The 27379-nt window shown below is 34.8% G+C and overlaps 1 protein-coding gene across 3 annotated transcripts in view; it reads right to left on the bottom strand.

Moving 5' to 3' along the window:
- LOC124366445 (furin-like protease 1) overlaps positions 1 to 27379 on the bottom strand; it is a 512427-nt gene that overhangs the window by 224446 nt on the left and 260602 nt on the right. Inside the window, exon 1 of one of the 3 annotated variants that reach the window (XM_046823007.1) lies at positions 21426 to 21441. The exons of the other annotated variants lie outside the window; for them this stretch is intronic. The gene's annotated coding sequence lies outside the window, so the exon portion shown is untranslated. Of the gene's footprint in view, positions 1 to 21425; positions 21442 to 27379 lie in introns of those variants that run through there. 3 annotated transcript variants of the gene reach the window in all.

The raw sequence follows: 27379 nt of genomic DNA, 5'->3' as shown, positions 1-27379 counted from the left end.
GAGACCTAGACTGAACGTAAAAGTCATTAACATTGAGATCAACTTCCTCCCTCTTAACAGACCGACAATACCTTGACTCGGCAAGGACAGCGACAGCATCCTGTTGTTCACGGTATGACACTCCATATGAACTAGATAGATTTATCTACGGTATTCGTGGAGACCTAGACTGAACGTAAAAGTCATTAACATTGAGATCAACTTCCTCCCTCTTAACAGACCGAAAATAAATACCTTGAGTCGGCAAGGACAGCGACAGCGTCCTGTTGTTCACGGTATGACACTCCATATGAACTAGATAGATTTATCTACGGTATTCGTGGAGACCTAGACTGAACGTAAAAGTCATTAACATTGAGATCAACTTCCTCCCTCTTAACAGACCGAAAATAAATACCTTGAGTCGGCAAGGGCAGCGACAGCGTCCTGTTGTTCACGGTATGACACTCCATGTGAACTAGATAGATTTATCTACGGTATTCGTGGAGACCTAGACTGAACGTAAAAGTCATTAACATTGAGATCAACTTCCTCCCTCTTAACAGACCGAAAATAAATACCTTGAGTCGGCAAGGTCAGCGACAGCGTCCTGTTGTTCACGGTATGACACTCCATATGAACTAGATAGATTTATCTACGGTATTCGTGGAGACCTAGACTGAACGTAAAAGTCATTAACATTGAGATCAACTTCCTCCCTCTTAACAGACCGACAATACCTTGACTCGGCAAGGACAGCGACAGCGTCCTGTTGTTCACGGTATGACACTCCATATGAACTAGATAGATTTATCTACGGTATTCGTGGAGACCTAGACTGAACGTAAAAGTCATTAACATTGAGATCAACTTCCTCCCTCTTAACAGACCGAAAATAAATACCTTGAGTCGGCAAGGGCAGCGACAGCGTCCTGTTGTTCACGGTATGACATGTGAACTAGATAGATTTATCTACGGTATTCGTGGAGACCTAGACTGAACGTAAAAGTCATTAACATTGAGATCAACTTCCTCCCTCTTAACAGACCGAAAATAAATACCTTGAGTCGGCAAGGTCAGCGACAGCGTCCTGTTGTTCACGGTATGACACTCCATATGAACTAGATAGATTTATCTACGGTATTCGTGGAGACCTAGACTGAACGTAAAAGTCATTAACATTGAGATCAACTTCCTCCCTCTTAACAGACCGAAAATAAATACCTTGAGTCGGCAAGGTCAGCGACAGCGTCCTGTTGTTCATAGCTCGCTATTGTCCTTCTCCAGGGTTACTTTGTAGTATCCGAACCCTTTCAGTGCACAATACAGCTAATTCTACCCTTTGTTCTCAGTTTCCCAGGGTTTTTGACCCGGAGAGAGGGTCTCTATTTAATACCAGAAAGCCATTAATATCCATTAGATAATGGTGTTTATTTACCAATAAATAAAAAAAATACATTTGTAGTGTCTGACACCCTGAAAGTGCTGCTGACGCTCGCACTGTTGGCCAGGGGCATTCCAACGGGTTTTTTCCCGCCCTCAAGTCACACCACATCGTGTAACGTGATCTGACGTCGCAAAATGTTGGACAATGTGGGACATTATTTTGGTACTACTAGTAACATTTTTATGATTCTTTAATCTAAACGTACTTATATCGTGTAATAACAAGTAGTAAAAAGGGTCAGAGTGACCTTCTGGTAATACCAAAGTACCAACACAAACAACGTCAATAAAAATACCCGACTCATCTTTATTAAGCAAGGAAGAGCCAAAGGACTGACTGTAATCTTCCTTGTAGGAGTAGGTCATCTCAATGGACGGGTATTAAAAGTCTGTGCAGGTCCTTGCATCTAACCACTCATTTAAAATAAAACGTACTTCAAAAGAGCCCCAAAAATAAAAAAAACATATACATTCTTAAAACATGATTTTGAAGTCAACCTTATTATTAAAAGCGTATACGTACCCCTACTTCATAAAGTCATGTCCGAAATTGCGTAGCATTGGACAACCAAGATAACTATACTAAAATAGGTCAACCAACTGCAAAAATATATAGGCTACTGGTATGAGGTATATAAATATCGAGATTTACTATAGTAGTTATGTAACTCAGAGATTGTTTTGTGTATAAGTCCAAAAGTGCTAAATTATGGCGTGAGCTTAAAGTTATAACCTTATTCACATTCTGTATTTACTAAACCTTCAAGATAAATATTAAATATGGCCACTTATGTTCTATAAAACGTCTTAAAGCAACTGAATAACATGTACATGTTTAAACCAATGAATAAATTTAAGCAAATCCTTTGCAATATGTATTTGCAAGGTGGAAAAATAAATATGAGACAGACAAACCTTGACAAGAAATATAGAATTAAAACTATGCAAGCCTTGCAGATTATACAGATATCTCAAGGCATATGACCGATTCTTGATATAAAGAAAATGTTTGACTTACTATCATATATATAAGGACTTTTCTATTTTTAACAAAGGTAAGATAAAAAAAGAAAACTATTTATATGAAAAAGCTTTAAATTTGGCAATTTTTAAGAGACATGAATCTAAATAGATTTAGTAATAGATTAATAGAGTTTTTGTATCACAAAATCGAGCCTGGGTAAACGAGAAATTTGTAAAAATGCATTCAAAGAATTAAACATGTTAACACTACCAGCAATACACGTTTTTTAGCTTCTGTGTTCGCAAAATACAATAGTGTATCAGTGGTTGATGGATCCGCGATACACGGGCATAACACTCACATGTGAACCTTCGAGAGACCGCACAAGTCGGCATTGGCTGCAGGTTTGTCTCTTTATGTCGGCACCAGGTTCTTTTGAGGCGTCCTGATTGCCTAAAATGCTTTAAAAAAATCGGAATTCAAACTGAAATTGAGGGAGCACTTGTTGGCGCGGTGGTTTTACTGAGTTGGGGAGTTTGTAGCGTGGATGTATTACAATTACGCTTTAAACCGATTGTCTTGATTGGATTCCTTTGTTTAGGCTATTTCCTTTTATCATTGAATAAATCTAGGATCCTTGTCTTTTTACTTTATTACAACAATTGTAAGATATTGACACCGTCATACAATTTGTAGTTGTCATACGACTATAAATGTATTTGTATTTCACTGCAAATGGTGTAAACTCGTACGCAAGGCATGTGCACTGAGCTATTCCCTCGCAGCTCCAATAGTTACCGGGAAACGGATTTTACTTTCCGGATGACCCTCGTGGTACAATTATGTAAGGTGATTTTGACAAACTTTCTACACATTGTAATATTTGAGACACAAACGCAAGGCCAAACCTGGCACGGATCGCAAACAGCCGTCGTGTTTATGGGCTTATATAACACATCAGAGTAAACAGTATAGATAACAGCGCCGGTATCAGGTCAATATGAGTTTACTCAAGTAGGCCTCCACTGTTTGCACAGTTAGTTTTGAGATAACGGAGAAATGCCATTGAGGAAACTGCTTCATAAATCATGTAGTTTCTAATCATTTCCAAACGTTGATGTAATCGAGTTCAAGGTTTTTAGAATTATAAATATTTACATGTTTTGGATATTTTAAAATCGTGACCTACTAACTTTTAAAACACGTAAGCCATATCAACTATGTGTAGATTTCCATGGAAAGTAACAATGCATCATCCATATTAACTGGCAAGATGCTACATCAAATCTTCCAAACATCTCTTGGATTTTTTTTGGAAATTGTTATTTCTTCCATATTGTCTAGTTGGCTGAGCGTTTGCGAAGCGTATCACTCGAAAAGTTGACAAAATTTCATTTTTGTCTGTATGTCCGTACGGTATCTCGAAAACGAACTGATCCAAAAACTTGAAATTGTTCATGAGAATTCATTTCTAAATGGACAACACCAAGTTCGATTATGGTGCGTCACTCCTTGGACATTTGCTGAGCCTTAGCAAATACTTTTACACTGGTTTAATCATAATGGAACGAAGAATATAGTAGAATAAATACATTAGTAAACAAACTCAGTACACTCGTAAGAGATTTTAACTATAACATATTACACAAGTACCCTAATTATTCCAACACATACAACATAATTTAACGGTGACTTGGTGTGTAGAATTTTAGTACTCAAACACGGATATTAAACCGAATTTAATAAATACAAATGTGAATTTATCATTTGACATGATATCCCGAGAAAACATTTCATCTGTATACATGACATTTTGGACTAAACTTCATTTCTACGTAGAAAACCCTGAAATTTTGCTGATTAAGCGACAAGTGGTGTGGCGTAGTCTTACCTTGTTGTATTTGATCATTTTGAAGCAAAACCTGTTTATCAATTTTAATTATGACTATTTTATTCCGTCATTCAGTACAAGTTCATAGGTTTATTTCTCCGCTTTGGATTGAACAAGCAACGATTTAGAAGACGTCACAATTTAAATAAACTCGACATATTTTTTAAACGTTTATATTTTCACTTTAGTACATTATTTCGAACCCCACATTATTGTTACAGTTGATGTATTGCGGCAATCGTGAATATACAAATTTTCGAGTCGTAAAGGAGTTTAATAAATTTGTAAAAACTTGAATATGAGTAATTGACATATGTTTGTAATCGGTATAGTCCAAGAGTGACACAATGGACACAGAATGATGGAACTGTATTCGGGAGCTTTCCACATTTTGTTCAGTAGCAGCTTGTAGAACATAAACCATGAATGAAACTGGTAATCAGCGGGCTCTAGTCTCTGCTAGATCTACGCCGTTCAGTAGCAGCTTGTAGAACATAAACCATGAATGAAACTGGTAATCAGCGGGCTCTAGTATCTGCTAGATCTACGCCGTTCAGTAGCAGCTTGTAGAACATAAACCATGAATGAAACTGGTAATCAGCGGGCTCTAGTCTCTGCTAGATCTACGCCGTTCAGTAGCACCTTGTAGAACATAAGCCATGAATGAAACTGGTAATCAGCGGGCTCTCGTCTCTGCTAGATCTACGCCGTTCAGTAGCACCTTGTAGAACATAAGCCATGGATGAAACTGGTAATCAGCGGGCTCTAGTATCTGCTAGATCTACGCCATTCAGTAGCAGCTTGTAGAACATAAACCATGAATGAAACTGGTAATCAGCGGGCTCTAGTCTCTGCTAGATCTACGCCGTTCAGTAGCAGCTTGTAGAACATAAACCATGAATGAAACTGGTAATCAGCGGGCTCTAGTCTCTGCTAGATCTACGCCGTTCAGTAGCAGCTTGTAGAACATAAGCCATGAATGAAACTGGTAATCAGCGGGCTCTAGTCTCTGCTAGATCTACGCCGTTCAGTAGCAGCTTGTAGAACATAAACCATGAATGAAACTGGTAATCAGCGGGCTCTAGTATCTGCTAGATCTACGCCGTTCAGTAGCAGCTTGTAGAACATAAGCCATGAATGAAACTGGTAATCAGCGGGCTCTCGTCTCTGCTAGATCTACGCCGTTCAGTAGCAGCTTGTAGAACATACACCATGAATGAAACTGGTAATCAGCGGGCTCTAGTCTCTGCTAGATCTACGCCGTTCAGTAGCAGCTTGTAGAACATAAACCATGAATGAAACTGGTAATCAGCGGGCTCTAGTCTCTGCTAGATCTACGCCGTTCAGTAGCAGCTTGTAGAACATAAACCATGAATGAAACTGGTAATCAGCGGGCTCTAGTCTCTGCTAGATCTACGCCGTTCAGTAGCACCTTGTAGAACATAAGCCATGAATGAAACTGGTAATCAGCGGGCTCTCGTCTCTGCTAGATCTACGCCGTTCAGTAGCAGCTTGTAGAACATAAGCCATGAATGAAACTGGTAATCAGTGGGCTCTAGTCTCTGCTAGATCTACGCCGTTCAGTAGCAGCTTGTAGAACTTAAACCATGAATGAAACTGGTAATCGGCGGGCTCTAGTCTCTGCTAGATCTACGCCGTTCAGCATCAGCTTGTAGAACATAAGCCATGAATGAAACTGGTAATCAGCGGGCTCTAGTCTCTGCTATATCTACGCCGTTCAGTAGGAGCTTGTAGAACATAAACCATGAATGAAACTGGTAATCGGCGGGCTCTAGTCTCTGCTAGATCTACGCCGTTCAGTAGCAGCTTGTAGAACTTAAACCATGAATGAAACTGGTAATCGGCGGGCTCTAGTCTCTGCTAGATCTACGCCGTTCAGTAGCAGCTTGTAGAACATAAACCATGAATGAAACTGGTAATCGGCGGGCTCTAGTCTCTGCTAGATCTACGCCGTTTAGATGTATCTTGACGGCAGGTCATTCATTATTTAACAGTGCATACCAAAGTCAGGAATGTCGTAACCATTTCGTGTTTCGACTCTATTTTGATTACATAAAACGCGGTTTTCTAAAACTTCAAAATATTAACCTAAAATAAAATAACAGATTTACTGCTTTGGGTCTAGTGTGTGAATAATGGGAACAACACTGATTGCAGGCAGACCGGGATGCTCATGAGACTGTGGAGCGCGTGTCGCCGAATCCTCTGGGGCTCTTCCGGCTCCAGACAAACTGTGATGCAAGTCTATAGAGATAAAAGTGTCCCTTAAATGTAGATATCTCCTTTTATATACCAACTATCGTTTGCTAAAACTTTCAAAAGTTATTTTAACTGATAGTTTTATAAATTTGTAATACTCGGACTACTTTCCAAATTTTCTATCGCTACTTAAACTAAAAGACCGAATTAGGAACTCTTGTTTACACGCAACAGAGAAATTGAGAGTTAGACGGTTGTTGTTTCTTGTACTAATTAAAAATGAAGTGGCCAGCCAATGGAAAGAACAAGTTTACAACTCGGCGCTGGAAAGTTTACAATAATATTTCCTCGGTAACTAACCTCCGTCTTCAGAGGACCGTAGACCGCTTCTCACGAGCAACTTCTTTCTGCCAAGTTTGTATTAAGGTCAACTAAACTATCAACTCTTAACGAGCTTCTTTCAAGGGCTGCTTTCGAAGTTTCTTACTACAATATTATTGATTGAAAACTTTTCAACGATTATGAATCCACTTTATGAGTTCTTTGTTGGGCAATTTATTTTCATCCGTTATCGTTATTCTAAATGAATACAGATTTAACTGTATCAATAACAATGTATACTTTACCAACCACTTGTTAATGAAAATGTTATGTCATTGAGAATAATTAGTAAATAAGTCTGCAACTGAGAAAAGCCGAATTTGAAACTTTTTAATTGCATTATTACTCCTTCACAGTCTATTAAAATAGTATTTAATCTATATTGTATCTGAATTTGTTATTGTATATTATAAAAACAAATAAATTATTAATCTACTGTTTAAATTAATTTTAATAATTTTAAGTTAAAGGTGTTGATATGAATTCGGACAAACAAAAAATTGTTATAATAAAACATGAAAAATCAAACTATGATTAAAAATAAATATTAACATTCACGTTGCCATATAAGCCGAAAAGGGAAAATTAAATAAAGATTGTCGTTCTGATTTTACAGGATCATCAAATGCAACGGATCCATCAAAAAGTTATCACAGAAACGAATAAAGAACCAGACAGTATGAACTTTTACATTTTAAGCCAGACATTAATGGTAAGTTCTACCTTGGATCAAGGACCCTTGACCTTATTACGCCAAAATCAATACAGCCTTACCTTATATCAATTAGAACCTACACACTACGTTTCTGAGGCAACGTTATCAGTAGATACAGACGAGTAGACAGATGGACGTGCTATTTTTTACCCAAAAATCAAAAGAATGAGAATATGTCCCAAGTTTCAAGTCTCTGGGATTTTTTTTATCACCATTTATCGCACAGACGGATAGACAAACAGGCGTACCTTTTTGACCCAAAAATCAATAAGACAAGAATATGTACCAAGTTTCAAGAACTGAAAGACGGGCGGACGGACTTCATTTGATCTGTTCACTGAAAATCAATATAATTTCTCTCTACAAGCCTCTGCGGCCTTCCCACAACTAACGCACACATGATCAGACGGACAGACACCGACACGGTGTGCATGTCGCTCCGTAATAAAGGCGTCCGTAATAATTTAACTCTTAGCTAGCTCGTATCATTCCTGGTTTATAATTTCGGGTGCAAACTCAAAATGATTACATCGCACTGCGATTAGAGACAATGGTTTATGTAATGTACGAGTATAATCTCGTAGCCTCGACGTGTTGTAGCTCCGCCGCCGACCAGGCAAGCCCGCGACAGGAAATGTTTATTCACCAGGCTGAATGGTGCGAAAAACGTGCTGAAGCGGAAATGCGGCGGTCGCGGTACCAACACAACGGAAATAAATATCCCGCTCCGGCCGCAAAGCGCGTTTTATTGCGAGATTTGCTGGCCACGATCCGCCATTAAGCTTAATACACAATCGTAGCCCCATATATTATACTGGCATTACTGATTTATGTTATATTATTTGCTTATCCATGTATGTAATACTATAATGGGTTCTATAGTATAATAATGAAATTGAACATTTGGAATAATTACACTGGAATAATGTTATTCGATTTTCGCAGAAACTGTTACAATACAATGAAACAAGTGACTTATTAGCAGCATAACTGATAATTGCTTTAGTGATTGCAATTAGATTACTGCTTAATGATATATTATTAATACCGCTTTAAATTATATTTGTACTGTAAAAACACATTTTGATTAACAAAAATAATTAGAAAATATTGTTCTGAAAAAAAAAAAAATAAATAAATAAATAAAATGCAGACTTATTAGTCCTCTTCCTTAGAACACTTTAACAGGGTGAAAACATTTGGTGGAAAATAACAAATAAACTTTCTCACTAAAGCTAGACCCGGAGCTTCAACATAAACATTAAATAGTTCTCTACTTAAACAGGTTGCCTTTAAACTTACTTCTCGTGCAGTACGTATATTGGTGTTATATCTCGCAGAAGGCATGATTTGTATAACTATCTAATGTTTTCTATAACCATCTAATGTTAAAAACTGTATTTTTACGTACTAACATTCTAGATTAAACATAACGGTATTTTTAAATTAAACATATCGTTGACAGCAAAAACCTTTTTAGGTTAAAGGATTGAACGTCAACCCGTCTATATTAGTAAAATAATTTTCAGATATGTATACGTCAACTAGAGTGTTTAAAACTATTTTTTATACACATAATTGGTATCAATTGTATTTTGTGGGTTGAGAGTAGGCTGAATACAGCTTTGCTTTGGGGCTTTCCAATATTAACCTTACAAGAGTCTTTACAATGGATTACGTGTTCTTTTTTTATATTTACTGTAAAAATATTTAAATTAAAGTAATATTAATTGACATAAGAAGTAAAAATATACTGAAAAACGAATAAAACGATACCATTAAGCACTGGAAGCCATTAAGAAAGCTAGAGTAGTACGTTGCTTGCCTTTACTACCGCTATTGTTTTCATCAAAAGCTATACTTCAGTAATACCACCATAAAACGATACCATTAAGCACTGGAAGCCATTAAGAAAGCTAGAGTAGTACGTTGCTTGCCTTTACTACCGCTATTGTTTTCATCAAAAGCTATACTTCAGTAATACCACCATAAAACGATACCATTAAGCACTGGAAGCCATTAAGAAAGCTAGAGTAGTACGTTGCTTGCCTTTACTACCGCTATTGTTTTCATCAAAAGCTATACTTCAGTAATACCACCATAAAACGATACCATTAAGCACTGGAAGCCATTAAGAAAGCTAGAGTAGTACGTTGCTTGCCTTTACTACCGCTATTGTTTTCATCAAAAGCTATACTTCAGTAATACCACCATAAAACGATACCATTAAGCACTGGAAGCCATTAAGAAAGCTAGAGTAGTACGTTGCTTGCCTTTACTACCGCTATTGTTTTCATCAAAAGCTATACTTCAGTAATACCACCATAAAACGATACCATTAAGCACACCATTAAGAAAGCTAGAGTCAAAAGCTATACTTCAGTAATACCACCATAAAACGATACCATTAAGCACTGGAAGCCATTAAGAAAGCTAGAGTAGTACGTTGCTTGCCTTTACTACCGCTATTGTTTTCATCAAAAGCTATACTTCAGTAATACCACCATAAAACGATACCATTAAGCACTGGAAGCCATTAAGAAAGCTAGAGTAGTACGTTGCTTGCCTTTACTACCGCTATTGTTTTCATCAAAAGCTATACTTCAGTAATACCACCATAAAACGATACCATTAAGCACTGGAAGCCATTAAGAAAGCTAGAGTAGTACGTTGCTTGCCTTTACTACCGCTATTGTTTTCATCAAAAGCTATACTTCAGTAATACCACCATAAAACGATACCATTAAGCACTGGAAGCCATTAAGAAAGCTAGAGTAGTACGTTGCTTGCCTTTACTACCGCTATTGTTTTCATCAAAAGCTATACTTCAGTAATACCACCATAAAGGTTGGCAGGACTGAAGTGGCAATGACGTCATTACAGTCAGCTGTCACGTGACTCGTCACGAGTGTCCCAGAAAGCCAGGGATCTGCAACGACTATAACACTTAGAACCGTTTCTTATTGTCAAATGGTGTATTCCATCCACAACATATACTGTACTATAACTTACACGACAATTCAAGTGACATATCTTGTGTTGGCTAAGAGAGTGCATGGTGGTGGGCTATACTGCATCACTTAGCGCATATACACTAATCTGTTCCTAAGTGAACCAAGGGGACAACAACCTGGAGAACACTAAGTGATGTTAAACGGTCGGCAAGGAGTGCTGCAGGCAAACTCATACCGGTGTACTGAAATAAAGAAAATACTTCATAACCAATTGTGTATTTCTAGTATATTTAAAGTGGGCATTAGTGTGGGGAGAGGATTGAATAGAAAATATTCAGTAATTCGAAAAAAGTATATTTTATTAGAATACTTTTAAAATAAATCGAATAGTTTTATACATATGTTTTACCGCAGATAGGATTCAGTGGCCTGTTTTGCATAGAACTATGCTTGTCGAATATAACTAATGAATGATTTAAACTACTTGCGAATGAGTGATGTAAATATGATCACAAGAATATCTGCCGAGTACTCCTTGTTAACAAAGGCGTGATTCATATTTATTTTGATAATAAAAATAGTCAAACTTTATTATTTTCTGTTATAAATATTTTCAACTAATATGTATTATAAATAGTTTTTGTTAATCCAATGTAAGGAACAAGATATTTTTATCACACAAATCATCACTTTAATTGTTTTACATTTATAAAATGGTAGATTTTAAATCAAAAAGTTTGAATGTTTTCTCTTGTTAGTTTATTGTAAAACCACTGTAAAAGTTAAAAAAAAAAACACAAAAAAACAAACGCACACATTCTGAACGTAACTTGTAATTTATATTTGGATAACATATCCACAGTCGGTACTAGAAATATGTGAGTACTTGTTATTGAATAGTTATTCGAAATGCTTGGGAATAAATCAATGAAAACCGGATAAAACAGTTGTAGTAAATCGTAATGAATAGTTCACCCGTTAGTGGTTCAGAAGTGCACCGGCCGAATAATTCCAATCGCTTTAATGAATACTTATTCGAATGCCTCGTAAAGCATTTGAATTATAATAAATAGAATACTCCATTACCATATACAGTGCATCCACGATTATCAGCTCAAAGAGAGGCACCATATGCCAATTAACTGGAAGCGGGAATATGAAGTTATATGTTCAGTGATGTAAATCGAGACAAATGGCCTCAGAATTACCGTACTCTGCCTCATTGCAACAGGCCAAAAAGCAGTAGCGTAAACAAGATGTGGTCATGCAAATTTAACAGAACAGTGAGCATGTTAGGAAACATTTCCTATTTCCACATCCTTTTTGTTTTCACTGCACTATCGCCTGAACTTTCATTATCAGAGCACCTTCAACACAGGCATCGTTGGGAGTTATTTCCCAAATTCTGATATACCTGTAGACACCACTGAGGTCAGAAATGCTCCTGCCCACTTGTATTTCATCTCTCAACGACTAAATCTGGAAAAACATTTTCTCTAACAGAAGTAAAACTAGCCATCCTTCAGTTTAAAGTTAGGTACTTTTAAAAGGTTACCGATTCGGTAATGTGGTTGAAAAAAAAAACAACAACTTTATCCTGTGTTGTTGCTGTTGGTAAAAGTTTTTATGGGTTCCTACATGAACATCCATAGAAACTTTTATTGTACGACATTGCTAATTAAGATTTTTGGTGATAAGAAAAATGCAGGAAGAGACGAAATGCAAGCTGGCCAAAGCCCTGGCATTAGATATAAATGAAGTCTCATAAAACCCATATTCATAGAAGTACTCGACTTCAATAACAATTTTCATATCCTGTATAACTGTAATATATTCATCTGATCTTTACTTAAATTGGAAATGTTTACCTAAGTTTCTTCGTAAAAAGAGGATTGCATTCAGACTTCTTCCAATACGTAGTATTTGTTCCTATCAAATATGTTGCTGTTATTATAGATACATTTACTCGATCGAGTATTTGTTAAGTTACAAAAGTTTTGATTTTTCATCTACTATGATAACATAAAATAACTATCCATTGTACAGAATAATGTTGATGTAGTTTGTTTCTGACCTTTCCCTGCCTAATGGCCATGCATTACTCCTCTACTACCGGACGTATGAATGTAAGGATATTTGTAGTATACCGTGCCAACTACAAACTACACACCTCATAACTGATTTCTAACAAACGCAAGGGTGTGACAAACTAAAAATTAACATTCCAGTAGTACACCACTGCCTGTAAGTAGCTTCAATGTAGTAAATGAATTAAGAATTAATGTGCTCAAAATTCTAGGGAACTAACATATGTATACTGTTTGAAATGATGTATTGGTATGTTACATAAATTAAACGATAAGGCAATGTTATATGACTCCAAGAGCTAAATATATATGTAAAGGTCATAAATTGTTCAATTCACATTTATAACAGAGCGAATGGAACACATCTAAAGATAAGGTACGCTTTTGGCAGTATCAATATTGTGAGCTATGGAATCAGGAAATTGAGATAATGAGATGAGAGATAATGAGATTTATTCCAAAAAAATATAAACTTTACAAACAAGATTATTAAGGAATATAATCTAACCACATTAACAAGTTGCGTGGTTAGATAAAACTAAACAATAAACAAGGAAAGGTCTGATAACAGTCCGGTTTTCTCTGAAAAGGACTTGATGTGCAGATCACTGCAAATTACAAGCCTTTGAATTTGTTTGGATACTGTATGACTTCAGTTATGACCTTTAATAAATTATAATATAAGATATTTATATTACTTTCATAAATTCTCAATTTTCTCAGAAACGAAATATTTGCGACCTTATGTGTATTGGACAAAACATGTTTGTACTCACATCCTCTATCAACCGCGAAAAAATGAGCACTTTTATTGGAATCACCCTATATATACTACTTGAAATACTTAACACTGTTAGTGGGATGACGAAATATATTTAACACGTAGTAGTTTTCTAGTCTCCGGAAAAGGCATATTAAAGACTTTTGAGTACAAATGTCTACGATCTATACTACCACGGAGTGGACCACTAAAGATAACCCTTATCGGTACTTAGCTCTATCCATGCCGTCTGGGCGCGTGTTTAACCATGATTTCATAGCAATAAAAGTGTTGCCTCAGGGAGTTGGATAGGAACCAAGCAATATCAAGGATGATAAGCCTGGACTGCTGCAGAACTCCCCTGCACTCTCTTCAAACATATCTGTAACTGAGCACTGTTTGTCGCCATAATATGGGTTTCCCAGCTAACTTCACGACCACAAACATATTCTGTTTTAAATTAGTTTAGCCTTGTTAAGCGGGTGAATTTTAATAACACCTAAGAATATATAACCAAATAGTTGTTTAAATGAATAGCAATGTGATAGTAATAGTTTTACACTGGAACGGCGCTATATAACATAAAATACTAAAAAACAGAACGAGCAAGTAAAATTTAATTCCGAGTTCCTGGCGGTTACTTCGTTACCTTCAATCAACGGTGCTGATCAAGCTGGGTACGAATGCACTGATGAGTATCGGAATAATTACGAACAATGTAGGACAGGTAGAATACCGCAGAAATGAAATCAGAGGACTAAATTCTTACGAAATTCATTCCATAGTTATTTATTTGTACATATATATTTATTACCGCGACGTAGGAGTACACCACTCCACGTGTGGAGAACAGGCTTAGCTGAGGTTGCTTATTAAATTTCATATTTATAGATCTCTTAATTACTCAATTCTTGAAATGACCTGCGGACAGATAGGTATCATTCTGTCAAAAACGTTCAGCCAAATTCCAAGATTGGAAATGCACCATCATCATATAATATCTTTTTTATTTAGAACCGAAGTTTAATGCAAAGTTAAAAGTTACGGATAAAATCTTTCTCGAGATATCTTTCTACATCAGACATTCACATTTTTGTTCATTAAGTTAAATTTAATATCAGTTTTCAAATAATAGAAGTTCCGGTGAGCTAGGAAGGTTACTACAATGAAAGATTGCGCTCAAATCAAATATTGTCACAGTTTTTAATGTTTACTTTCCACTCTATTATTCTTTGTTTTACTTTTATGAATGAAAATGTTACAGGCGGAAACCTCATCTGATTGTACTGAGTTTGTTTAAAACTTGTTTATTCTCTTATTTCCTCGTTCCTATCATGGTTACTCATAAGATCAATGTAAAATATCCGCTAACGTTCATCCAAATTCCAAGTAGCAACATGTACCCCATCGACTCAGTGTTGCTCTTATAACGTGAAGCCTTCAACAAATAACGTTATAAGCTCTTATAACGTGTTGCTCTTAACAAACTGTCAAGTCTTCATGCCATTTCGTGTTTGAGACATCGTGCGGACTGACAGACAGTAATGGAATTTGTACAACCTTCTGAGTAATAAGCTTTCCCGACACTCAACCAACTAAAAAATATGGAAGTTTCTTACAAATTTTGAAAGTATTCTTTAATAATAATAAGTTAATTGTATCTAAACAATGTCTTTAATACCAATCAAGCAGTTTTTTTTTAAAAATTTAGATTGTATATTTTTAAATAGGATTAACTATAGCAAAATCAATTAAAACAATTATATGGACTGCATATTTTAGGCCCTCTTATTCTTTAGATCTTAAAGTCTAAGAAAAATCCCTGAGTTACATTGTTATTACGTTGCATTATTATTGCTTTAGTAAGACTTATCTGTTTTTGGACTTTACAAAAAGGTATATTTATTAATTGGTAATATACTAATAATAATGCTTGTTTATAATTTAAATTAAAACATTTAACAGTGCCTTAAAAATAAATTATGTTTTGTAACATAATATACACAATGGTATTCCACATGTAACGGTCTCCATATTGGACAGAGTCGATCGTGCAAAGATAACTACAATTTTCCCAGTAATTACCGGATATCAACTCCCAAAAACAGTATTGCAACTAAAATGTATTTTATTAGCCACATGTTGCATAAATGTAAGAACGTAATGATATTTAAATATTGCACCCATTTTTATTAATTTATAAAGATATCTATTCGGATTTTTCAGTATATACTAAATAAACTTATTGAATTGGTAGTTTTTTTTAAACCAGATTACATCTTTATCTGCGTCACGGCACATACAACAACAATAAGTTTTATACAACAAGCTAAATTTATTTTTTTAAACCTGATTTTTTATTAATCTGTTTAACTTCCACAACTAGCTATCGTTTAAACGGTTTGGCCTAGGAAGTTTCTATAGTTTCAAAAACAATATATTAAATGTCTGCTATAAATTAACCATCGTAACTAATAAAGTATTTTGAATTTGGTACTTTAAGACAAAAGCCTCATACGATCAGTACTTCGACCTTGCCCGAAGGGTATTTCATGATCCCTTCATATACCCTATTATTCAGTGTCTATATGAGTAAAAAGTCAGTGTGTTACAATAAATAAAACGAGGCCAAGCATTAATTAAAATTATACGCTCAAAAGTACAGTTATAACTTTAAAATAGAATTCATTTTACGCAAAAACCACGTAGATTTTACACAACGGGACTTGTTTAGTTGTTCATTGACTAATAATATTTGACAATGGAAGGATATTACCATATATTTTCTCGCATGTCCACTACCGTCACTGATGTGTTTGTGCGCCTTAATCGTGAAGTGCATGCGCTTTCCGATCGCTCTGAACTTACTAACGTTTATTGTTTTGACTTTCAAGTTGTTAATTATTTTCTTTTTTTAAATATAGTGGCAGGATATCAACAAACAGCATACGGAGGAGAGTCTGTACAGTTCAAGGTCGATGGCACTTATAAAAGTGCTAAGGTCACATACAGGGTTTGAACCTGCGCTATCTCTAACTCATACTCAAAGTCCCACGTGTTAGACCGCTCGGCCATCGGCGCTCTGCTGCTCCCGGGCGTCACACGGCCGGTGCTTATGATGATTGCTCTGCACATTCAGGTGTATATTTCATATTATAACGTACAAATTTCTAATATTTCACAGTAAAGGATTTGTATCGTGGTATAAAAAGTAAGGCAGAGGACGAAAGAATAACGTCATACAGAAGTCACCGGCAATAAAGGTAACAGCCGCGCTATTTGCACAAATGAAAGCCCCTACGAGAATGATAACTGCGAGCCTCGCGTTTACTTTTCATTACCAACATTTTCTACAAACGCACCTGAATTGGGAGACCACACACGTAGGTGGATTGGTTTTGTTTCATCTTTACGTTTAATATACTGCTTTAATAATTGTAACTCTAGTAAATATGCCGTTATTGTAAGAATGTTGTGCAGTAAACTGGTAAAATGTGGCTACAAATTCTCGTAACATTATTGCCAGAGTTAAAATTAATTTTAGAAGGCAATTTATGATCTCTATTCTCGACATCATCCTAAATTTACTAAAAAGGATGAAAGTAATTTCAACCTCTAAAGTGTTTATGTATTGTTTAACTTTATTGCGTACAATACGCCGTCTATGTTAGACTGAAATATCCGTTAAACATTGTAAAAAAGTGCTTTTCTTGTCAATATTAAATACTACTATTTACCATCCCTTTTTATTAACCAATTCAACAAATACCTACATATCCTACATCGTGGCCAACCTAATAGCATGCGTTAGTGAATTAATAAGTTTAACATAAATCCTGTACGTAAAATAAAGTTAACAAATATAATGTAAGTTTTACGTGAAGTTTTTACCTAATATAGTTTAACTATGATTGTTTCTAAAAACTTCCCACATGTATACGATAAGGTTAAAAATAAATGTTGACATTAATTAAAAACTTGAATTTGTTCGTATAATTTATGCTCACCTTAAAATTTATTGGTCTTGAAGTATTTGTGCTAAACTAGTCATATCTATACTTAGGCACTTCACTAGTCACGAAACTACTTCCAAATAAATTGAGTTCAATTTATATGAAAACCCTATAAAGGTAATCGAACTGTTCGTTGAAATTAAACACTTGGGATGGGCAGTTCCAATTAATATATACCGCTGACTATTGGAAACATGACAGAAAATGGGTTGAAGAGGTCGGAATAAACTCATAAAAACGGAATGCTCACAGAATCCAACCATTACTGCGTTTTGGACGATTCGACGATATCGGAAATGTTTGGAACCTTTCCAAGTATCTCTGGATTTGTTTTAAATAAAATGATGTTTCATATTTCTTTCATTGGTCTGCATTTACAAAGAACTTGTAGATTTTAGACAAGGTGATAAATACTTATTTAAATTCTTGATTTCATTCTCCAAAACTAATTTTCTGTAGTACTGAAACTTGGTGGGTGGGGAGAGTTCTAATTACAATACAAGTCTGTAATGTATTCTGCATATTTGTACAATATATATTTTTCTGAAACTATACTCATATCCGTAAGAATAAGATAGAATTAAGCTTTCTGCAACCAGTATATAAATAGAAATACAACAAGCAATTTATTGGTAGATTATACATTGCTTGTTACTATTATAGCGTCAAAGGATGGATCTTGATTCATGGTGACTAACCATATGTCTTAAAAATAATGTTCAAAGTGGGTTTTTTTTAATGTAGGCATTATAGTTTCCTTAAACGATCATATTTTCCCGTTTTCTTTACAATCAATTTGTAAGGTTTTAAGGGTAGAATTTCTTTGGTCATCATATTTACAACTAAATAAGCAGTAAATATTCATAAAATGTACTATCGAGGTCATAGTGGACACGCGGTTAACTGATTATGAAATATTAATTAGGTTGTTAGACAATAAAACTATAAACTTTTAAGTGTAACGAATTAAACTACATATCGGTTTGTCTAGCATTTTAAGTGTAACGAATGAAACTACATATCATTTGTCTAGCACTTTAAGTGTAACGAATGAAACTACATATCGGTTTGTCTAGCACTTTAAGTGTAACGAATGAAACTACATATCGGTTTGTCTAGCACTTTAAGTGTAACGAATGAAACTACATATCGGTTTGTCTAGCACTTTAAGAGTAACGAATGGAAACTACATATCATTTTGTCTAGCACTTTAAGTGTAACGAATGAAACTACATATCGGTTTGTCTAGCACTTTAAGTGTAACGAATGAAACTACATATCGGTTTGTCTAGCACTTTAAGAGTAACGAATGGAAACTACATATCGGTTTGTCTAGCACTTTAAGTGTAACGAATGAAACTACATATCGGTTTGTCTAGCACTTTAAGTGTAACGAATGAAACTACATATCGGTTTGTCTAGCACTTTAAGTGTAACGAATGAAACTACATATCGGTTTGTCTAGCACTTTAAGAGTAACGAATGAAACTACATATCGGTTTGTCTAGCACTTTAAGTGTAACGAATGAAACTACATATCGGTTTGTCTAGCACTTTAAGTGTAACGAATGAAACTACATATCGGTTTGTCTAGCACTTTAAGTGTAACGAATGAAACTACATATCGGTTTGTCTAGCACTTTAAGTGTAACGAATGAAACTACATATCGGTTTGTCTAGCACTTTAAGTGTAACGAATGAAACTACGTATCGGTTTGTCTAGCACTTTAAGTGTAACGAATGAAACTACATATCGGTTTGTCTAGCACTTTAAGTGTAACGAATAAAACTACATATCGGTTTGTCTAGCACTTTAAGTAGTACTAAAATAAACAAACTATTTGGTTTAAAATCCTTGTAAACTGCAATTTTAATTGTACAGTGTAAGACCTAGCAAAAGGTGTACAAGGAAATAATTATTTTTTCAGTATTTGCGGTTTATAAAAGACGAAGTACTTTTACCAAATTAAATTTTGTGTGTAGATATTTCTTGAAATAAAAATAAACTAGGTAAGAAAATTAATCGGTTACTTTGAGGAAAATGAAATTGTACACTCTTATACTAAGGGAAACTTTAACTCTTACTACTAACAACCGTATTTCTTGGTATGTAAGTGTTCAAGGATGATAATAATCAATGACGAAACGATGTTCTGCGAACCATCAAAAGTATCAGTGCTGTCTTAAGTCGTCCATCGTCAACACGTGACTTCTTTGATCTCTGTCACTAAACGACATTTCTTGTTAACCTATATGTGATACGACGGCTCTGGCAATCTTCTTGGTAAATTAACCTTGTGGTGTAACGGGAAAATTGGGATCTGAGTCTTTGATCTCTTCATATAAATAGGAGTGTCCGTTCAAGAAAAACTCATTACGATCAAAAATCGCGGAATCACAGAAGATACTTTCTTTGCGAAAGAGAAATTCAACTGTGTATTTGATGTTGAAGATGGAGCTTGTATTGGCTATTATTAATTTAATAACTAAAATTAGAACACACCAACCAATACTTAAAACATTTGTTTTTGCGAGGGTTTTCGATAGCAAGGCTATCTTCGTCAGACACATCACCTAAGTAAATACAAAAAGTAAATTTGTTTGTAATAATAATTAGACATAATGATTACAATATTAATTTGCCCTGTGTGGTGTAGAGTGTAAAATAAAATTAAAAAATTAATGGACATACTATATAACTTTTGAATGTTATTTTTGTAATCTTGGTAAAAGTAATATTGAATTTTGTATTGGTCCCATGTTCTTGATTTAATAAATTTTCTGTATTTGCTTGATTTATGTAATGGGATTGCCATGCATTAAATATCTAGGTGTGTTAACATTTTTTTCCTAGTTATTGGTTTTCTTTTGATATAGTGTATCCAGTATTAGTATAGTGGTTTTGTGACTATCGATTTTTCTTCTGTGTTGAATTTTATGTGGGAGCAATGTTCTTTATATCTTGTATGAATTTTTCTTTATTTCTGTCCAATGTAGTTTTTGTTGTAGTCATTATATTTTATATATGCCTGATTTATTGACAATTTCTTCTTCATCTTTTGGATTTTTCGATTTATTCTTAAATTTAATTGTACAAGTATTTATACATATAAATCAACGCCAAATTAATTGATTGTTTACGACCGACGTGGTGGTTGATTTTGAAGCAACTACAATATCAAATTTAAGCATAAGCTACTTACGTATCATTTTTCAGTCATAGCCAAACAAAAAAATATTATTTGGAACAAAATCATTTTATTCAAAGAACTTTTACAAAAATCTTAACAAAACAAGCAAATAATGTTCACACGATACGGATGTTAGTCATGAAATAATATTTTAGATATACACCAAATCCATTATTACATTCAATACTCTGCCATAACTTCATTAGTGATGTCTGTGATCTATACCCTATTTGCCAAAACATATATGAGATCTCTCAACGTTCTTCTAGTTTCTCTGAGACAATTATGTGCAGTTTAAAGGGAAAACTTTCTTGCAAATGGAATTCTTACTTTTCGAACACGAGGTATTACTCTTGCGTTGGCTTACCTCATAAGTCTTCTTAGTACCTAAAACAGGAGATAATAATGGGTAGTTCAGTATTCCGTTAATACAAAAGGAATTATAAATCCCATTTTTCCGTCGTAATTTTGATGGGTGGACTTAAGCTGGTAAAGGAACAGAGGGATTTGTTAGTTAAGTCTTCTTTAGGTACTCTCCACGGTACACCGATATTTCTGGACTGCCGTCATCGTTTCTAATCTTTTTATGAGAGGTTTTCCTCTGGAAATATTTCCTTTTATTTAATTTTATGCACGATTAATCTGTTCACAACCATTTTATTTAAACCTGCGGTATTTTATTATAACATTCCTAGAGAGTTATTGATTTTGGGTCAAAAATACTGTTTATGAATGTAAATGATTTTTAAATTTTCCGGTGGACAGTTCATAATTTCACAAAGTGACCGAATTAAGTAAATTTCAGAAATTTTATCAGTACTTACGATTAGAATCTGCCTCACAAGCTCACCTGCAACAGAAATGTTCTCAATTAGCCACAATTTATTTAATATATATACTTTTACAATATTTTCCTTACGAGTTTAACTCAGATCTCCACGGTCTGTAGGTACATAATAACAAATATTATACAATTACATACCAAGCGTTCCTGACACGTTAACAAAAACGAAGTGATTAGCACCTTCTTAACAATTAATTGCCTACATATCAAGTTCTAAAATGCTAGAAGACGATGAGCCAGCAATTCCACTTCCAGCCAGTTACAATCTAAACTGTTGCAATGCCATAATGCCATAGCTTTCTGTAGATGGACATGTAAACGAACACACAACTCACGTGGATTAGGAAATGCGCTCCATACAGGTCACATGCTGTGCATTTAGAAAGTACATATAGATAGTGAAAACTCGAAAAAAACGCCCAATAGACATGCCAAATCCATCACAAAACTGAGACTATTTTATATAGGTACATTTACATCTACTAGAAGCTACAAAGGGGTAATAGAATAAGACCACTTATTGAGGTGAAATTAAGACCATATGGTTCTTTTTTAGGAGAAGGACAAATCAAATATTACAAAATATCATTGTTTAGAAAATCTCAGTCTATTAAAGAAAATATGGTTATTTTTACCATTTTAGTAATTTTCTATATCATAGTTACACATACATGTTTTTATAATCAATTAGTATTTAATCAGCATATCCAATCATTTGTGAATGTTATACTTCAATAGTGTTTTAACCCTGCAGAAGTAAAATATTAATAAAAATTAAACTACTATAGTGAACGAAATTCTATGACATGTTAATTAATAGCGATTTAAATTTACTGGCAAAAACAATTTAAATAGAGCTTCATGTTCTACTAGCTGCCATAGTGGCAATGGAAAAACAATATTGCACAAACAAAATACTTCCTGCGGCATTACATCCTAATGCAAACGGGGTAAAACTCTGTTATAAACTTCGTTGGATTATGACGTAAAAATACGAAAATAAAAATTTGAACAACGTAGTTAATTATTATACCCAGTGGTATTTACATTTACTGAGTAAATGAAACACGAAACATTTATTGAAACTGAACGTGTCTATGATTGTATTTCAATACCTTTCAGGAGTATATCACGATTTGTTAAATGTTCAATTAACCTGGCTATTTTAAGAATATTGGAAGCGACTCTTTTTTATTAAAGTTGATATAATCAATATATCCTGCACTTTTTTAAACACCAAAATTGGAATTTTGTGTGATATTATAAGCTTCTTATAGTCTAATAAAACAGTTTTCATCATACTAGGCCACATTTTAAAAGAACAGATTTAAAAAAATGAGCGTCAATACAAGAAAAGTGTGGATGTTAAGTTTACCTCCATTTCACCTTCCTTTTAGTGCAGCGTCTGGACTCTAACGCTAGAACGAAGAAACTCATAATGAACTCTTTACATCGTTTCGTGTCATCAGAGACACCTAAACTACAATACAATATATAGTGTATTTTACGTGAAGAGATATTCTCATTGTCTCATCAGGAGCACAATTGAGAGTACCATGATCTTTTCTATGGTGGAAAGGGTTGATTTAATGCCTATGTTGAGTTTAAAATGTTATGGAAGGTGAAGTGAAGCTGAACCCAACACTCATATTTAATCAACCCTTAAACCCAAAGCTACGGTGTGTTAAAAATGTTTCGTAAATTAGCCTCTTATGTAAAACACTATTTCTTTCATCTTTCACGGGCACCGATGTGCTTCTAACTTCATATTTTGCATTAGTTTATCCCTACCTTTCATACGCTGTTGAAATTTGGGGTTTTGAAAATTGCAGAACAAACCATGTCTTTCTTTTGCAGAAGAAAGCGGTGAGAGCTATTGCTGGCATCCGTCAATCAGAATCCTGCAAATCACACTTCAATCTGCTTACTTTTCCAAGTATATATATTTACCACACATTGGTCTTTTTTAAGCAAAACCAGGGCATTTTCGAGTCACTAATTCCGCAGTCCGGACACTGTCTCAGAAATAGCAACAAATTAAATATTCCCCCCCATGCAACCTCTTTTTTCAAACATCACTGTTTTTATAATGCCGTAATTTTTTATAATTCTCTTCCTGTGGACCTAAAGAATGTAAATGATATAATGGTCTTTAAGAGATCACTGAAGGCTTTTTTAATAGAAAAATGTTTCTACACCCTCAGTGAATTTATTGGAAATAAATAGTCTGTATGATGTAAAATTAATTAGTTTTAATAATTGATTAATTATAATATATAAATATTAATAATTGATTAATAATAATTTTATAGATACAAAACTGTACATGTGGTTTTTTTTTATAATATTTATGACGCAATCCAATGCATGTTACATGTCTGATGGAAATAAAGGATATTTGATTTGATTTGATTTGATTTACTATAAATATATTCCATTATATTTAATGTAGTTGCTATATGTAAATAGAAAAATTTAAAAATTGACTAATCCATGATTACATGCAATGGGGATACCATAGGTAAGAATAACTAGGACGGCCATATAACATATTTTCCCCCTATGGATGTACCTGTCCACGAATAAACCAATGTTACATAGTATCAAATCTGACACCTCGGGACAGTATCGATGACGTACATCGATTTCAGTACCGATAGGACTGTCAATCGGTGTTTTCAATCAGTCAGTACAATGGAACCGGTTTAATTGCCTTTGTGAACACACTACATCGTAGTCCTCATATTTCCAGGTATCTTTTACTTAAACTACCCTTTCTAAGAATAAGCAAATGCTACATAGTACCTAAACTACAGTGACACCTCGGATGTAAATCAATTCCATACGTTGAGTATCTATTAAAAAATTTCATTCCAAAGGGATGAAATATTAAAATAGAAAGTCCCGGCCCACAGAAGGTTGGTTGATCTAACACGTTTTATTAGCTATGTTTGACTCCAAGTTAGAAACTGTGTGTGTCTGAACAAAACATCGGTTAAACCTGCGAACACGGGGTAGAAGCCGAATGGTGATCCCCAACCACCCCAACCGTCACCCCCTCCACCATCCCCCAACCCACCACGGAGTGAGAACAGAAGCGGGAAGTTCAGTTCTGCCTTTGTTTCGATGAAACCACTGTTCCTACTTTACACTTAGTTGATTCAAAGTCAGTGTCTCCTTTATCATTTCTGTGCTGAATACATTTAGTTTCCGCACACAGCCACAGATGGTAATGATGCAAGCGAAAATGTAGTTACCTTTTCCCAGAGGATTTCGCTAGAGGTGACGAAGACGCATTTTAAAATATAGCCTCTAACAACAGTACCGGTACAGGTGATAATATAACAATTGGTTTTCAAGTTTCTTTAATGGCTACAGATGATGAAGAAATACTTTCAAATATTGGTTCTAACAGCACAACAGAACAGGACAGGTATAACTGTAACAATCCGTTTTCAAGTTTCTCAAATATCTTATTACAGGTGACGAAGACACGTTTTCAAATATAGGGTTTAACAGCACAACAGTAACAGGATAGATCTAACTAAAACAATTGGTTTTCAAGTCATATAACATATGGTTACTAATAATTGTTCTAACTGATTGTAAAGTACATAATTTGAAGTAATAAGTAATATTACAAATAGCGAATATAGAAGATCTGCATTCTGATCTATTAGCAAGAATATTATTTCCTTTATATTCCAATGTATGGGGTCTTTCTATGTGGTAATATTATATACAGTAAAACAATATTTGTTTTTATATCAATTACTGAATGCCTCATAATAGAAATACATCTGTCGTACAAGCACTTAATTGAAACACAAAAAACTTTACTCTAAGTAGTGCATGTCCCTTAGTTATAGTTTTATAACCTGCTTCATTCTAAAAATGACTTATACTATACCAAAGTAAATTCGTTCCCTTCTAACAATAAGGGGACACTATTATGGTAAGTTGTTTAACCAAGCCATATTATACGTTTAGTTAATACTGTTCAGAAAAGGTCAGAGTAAGATTGTTGTATAAAATGTAATTTTTGGGACTTTTATCCATCGATACTCAGGCAAACTTAAACTGCCTTTATCATACTCGCATTTCTATAAAAGTTACACAGTCCTATTGTGCAAATATATTGTTTGTAAGTAATGGTAGTACAATATCTTGCGATAATGTATCGGTTATATTCAGGATTTCTAATTCTATTCTATTCTATTCTATTCAGTGTGCTGAATCGGATTTAAGATTTCTTGTAAAATGGTGTATGCCGTATAAATAAATAAACAACTTTTATGCAATAGCGTCACGTTATGCACAACGGGTTGAGATACTTTTGTGCTCCTAACTAAGTTCCTGACAAGCAAATGTCCTTTGGTTAACCTAAAATTATATCAAATTGTGAAGAAATATATCAGCTTTCATTCAGAAAGGTACTGAAAATTCAAACTAAAGTTAGTGTTAACAAAACATCAGGATCAACATGTAAAACTTATCACCCATTCAATTAGCAACAAGCGTGCCATGGCTGAATTGACAGTGACGATCAAAGGCCTAATGGACAGCAAAGTCAATCTTTGCTTTGCCTTAGACGTCCTCGTTCTATTGGTGAGCTGCAAAACAGTGGGGGGGGGGGGGGCAGGAGGTGGAGACATAACTGGGCCTCTAGTCATCCCCACAGCCAACCAATCAATGTTGCGTAGGAGCCCTCGTCAAAGATAAAAACCAGGAGAAAGGAAATATAAGATTCAAACTTGAGTCAATCCAACGTTACATCAACAACGAACACGAGGGATCTGTATCAAGAAGATATGTAACACAACGTGCATATCGTTAACCATTCACTTAACGTTAACGTGATTGTAGTTCACAATAAAAACGGTTTAATGGTGAAACAAATTAGATAAGTCATAACAACCGTAGGGATCTTAAACGATGAGTTTTAAAAACATTTGAAGTGGTAATGGGTTTTCAGCCATTAATTCAAAGTTCCCCATCTACAGTTTAACGTAACCACGTGTAACAAGCCCGTGAAAGGCTCATCTCGGTCTTAGGTAAAGGTTCCGTTAATGTGGCTTGCGGTGGTTGTAACCACCTCATCGTTCTGAGTTAGTACTTAAGCTCGGGGATCTCTTTAACGCGGTGCTGTAGTCACATAAGAGCTCACCTCACTGCTGTTAACGCTGCTTGGCAAATACGCAAATTACAATTCTCGTGATAAGAGCGGTTACCTTGTCTGGTATTAATTTCTTCTCATAAAATCCATTATATAAACAATACATGTATAAATATACACTAGTTATTAGATAGAAGCGCAGCCATTTGAAATATTATATTTTTAGAGAAGAAATGGTCATTCTTATTTTTATTTTCTATAAAATATTCATGATTTAGAATAATGAACGGAATGCAGCAATATAATAATTCTGTGTATATTTTGAGAAACAGATGTTCACCAATTCAGGAGATTTATGGTCGTAGTAATAATCGTCATCCCCGTTCATCTTTCTCAAACTCATCGCAGTTGAAAGCGCCATCTCCGTACATCTTTCAAAAATGTATCGTAGTAGAAAGCGCAATTCCCGTACATCTTTTTCAACTTGATCGTAGTAGAACAAGTCATCTCCATTCATCTTTCAAAAATTTATCGTAGTAAAAAGCGCCATCTACGTGCATCTTTCTCAAATTAAACGTAGTAGAACGCGCCATTTCCACTCATCTTTCTCAACATCATCGTAGTACAACGCGTCATCTGCATTCATCTTTCTTAACTTCATCGAAGTAGAAAACGCAATTCCCGTACATCTTTTTCAACATCATCGCAGTAGAAAGCGTCATCTCCTACATTCTAAACAACTCACCGTAGTATAAAGCGCAATTGCCATACATCTTTCTTACTTGATCGTAGTAGAACAAGTCATCTCCATTCGTCTT

Source organism: Homalodisca vitripennis, chromosome 7 (assembly GCF_021130785.1).
Source record: "Homalodisca vitripennis isolate AUS2020 chromosome 7, UT_GWSS_2.1, whole genome shotgun sequence".
In the NCBI taxonomy this organism is placed as follows: Eukaryota; Metazoa; Arthropoda; class Insecta; order Hemiptera; family Cicadellidae; genus Homalodisca; species Homalodisca vitripennis.
The sequence above is the reverse complement of the archived record's forward strand: the minus strand, read 5'-3'. Positions and strand labels throughout refer to the sequence as shown.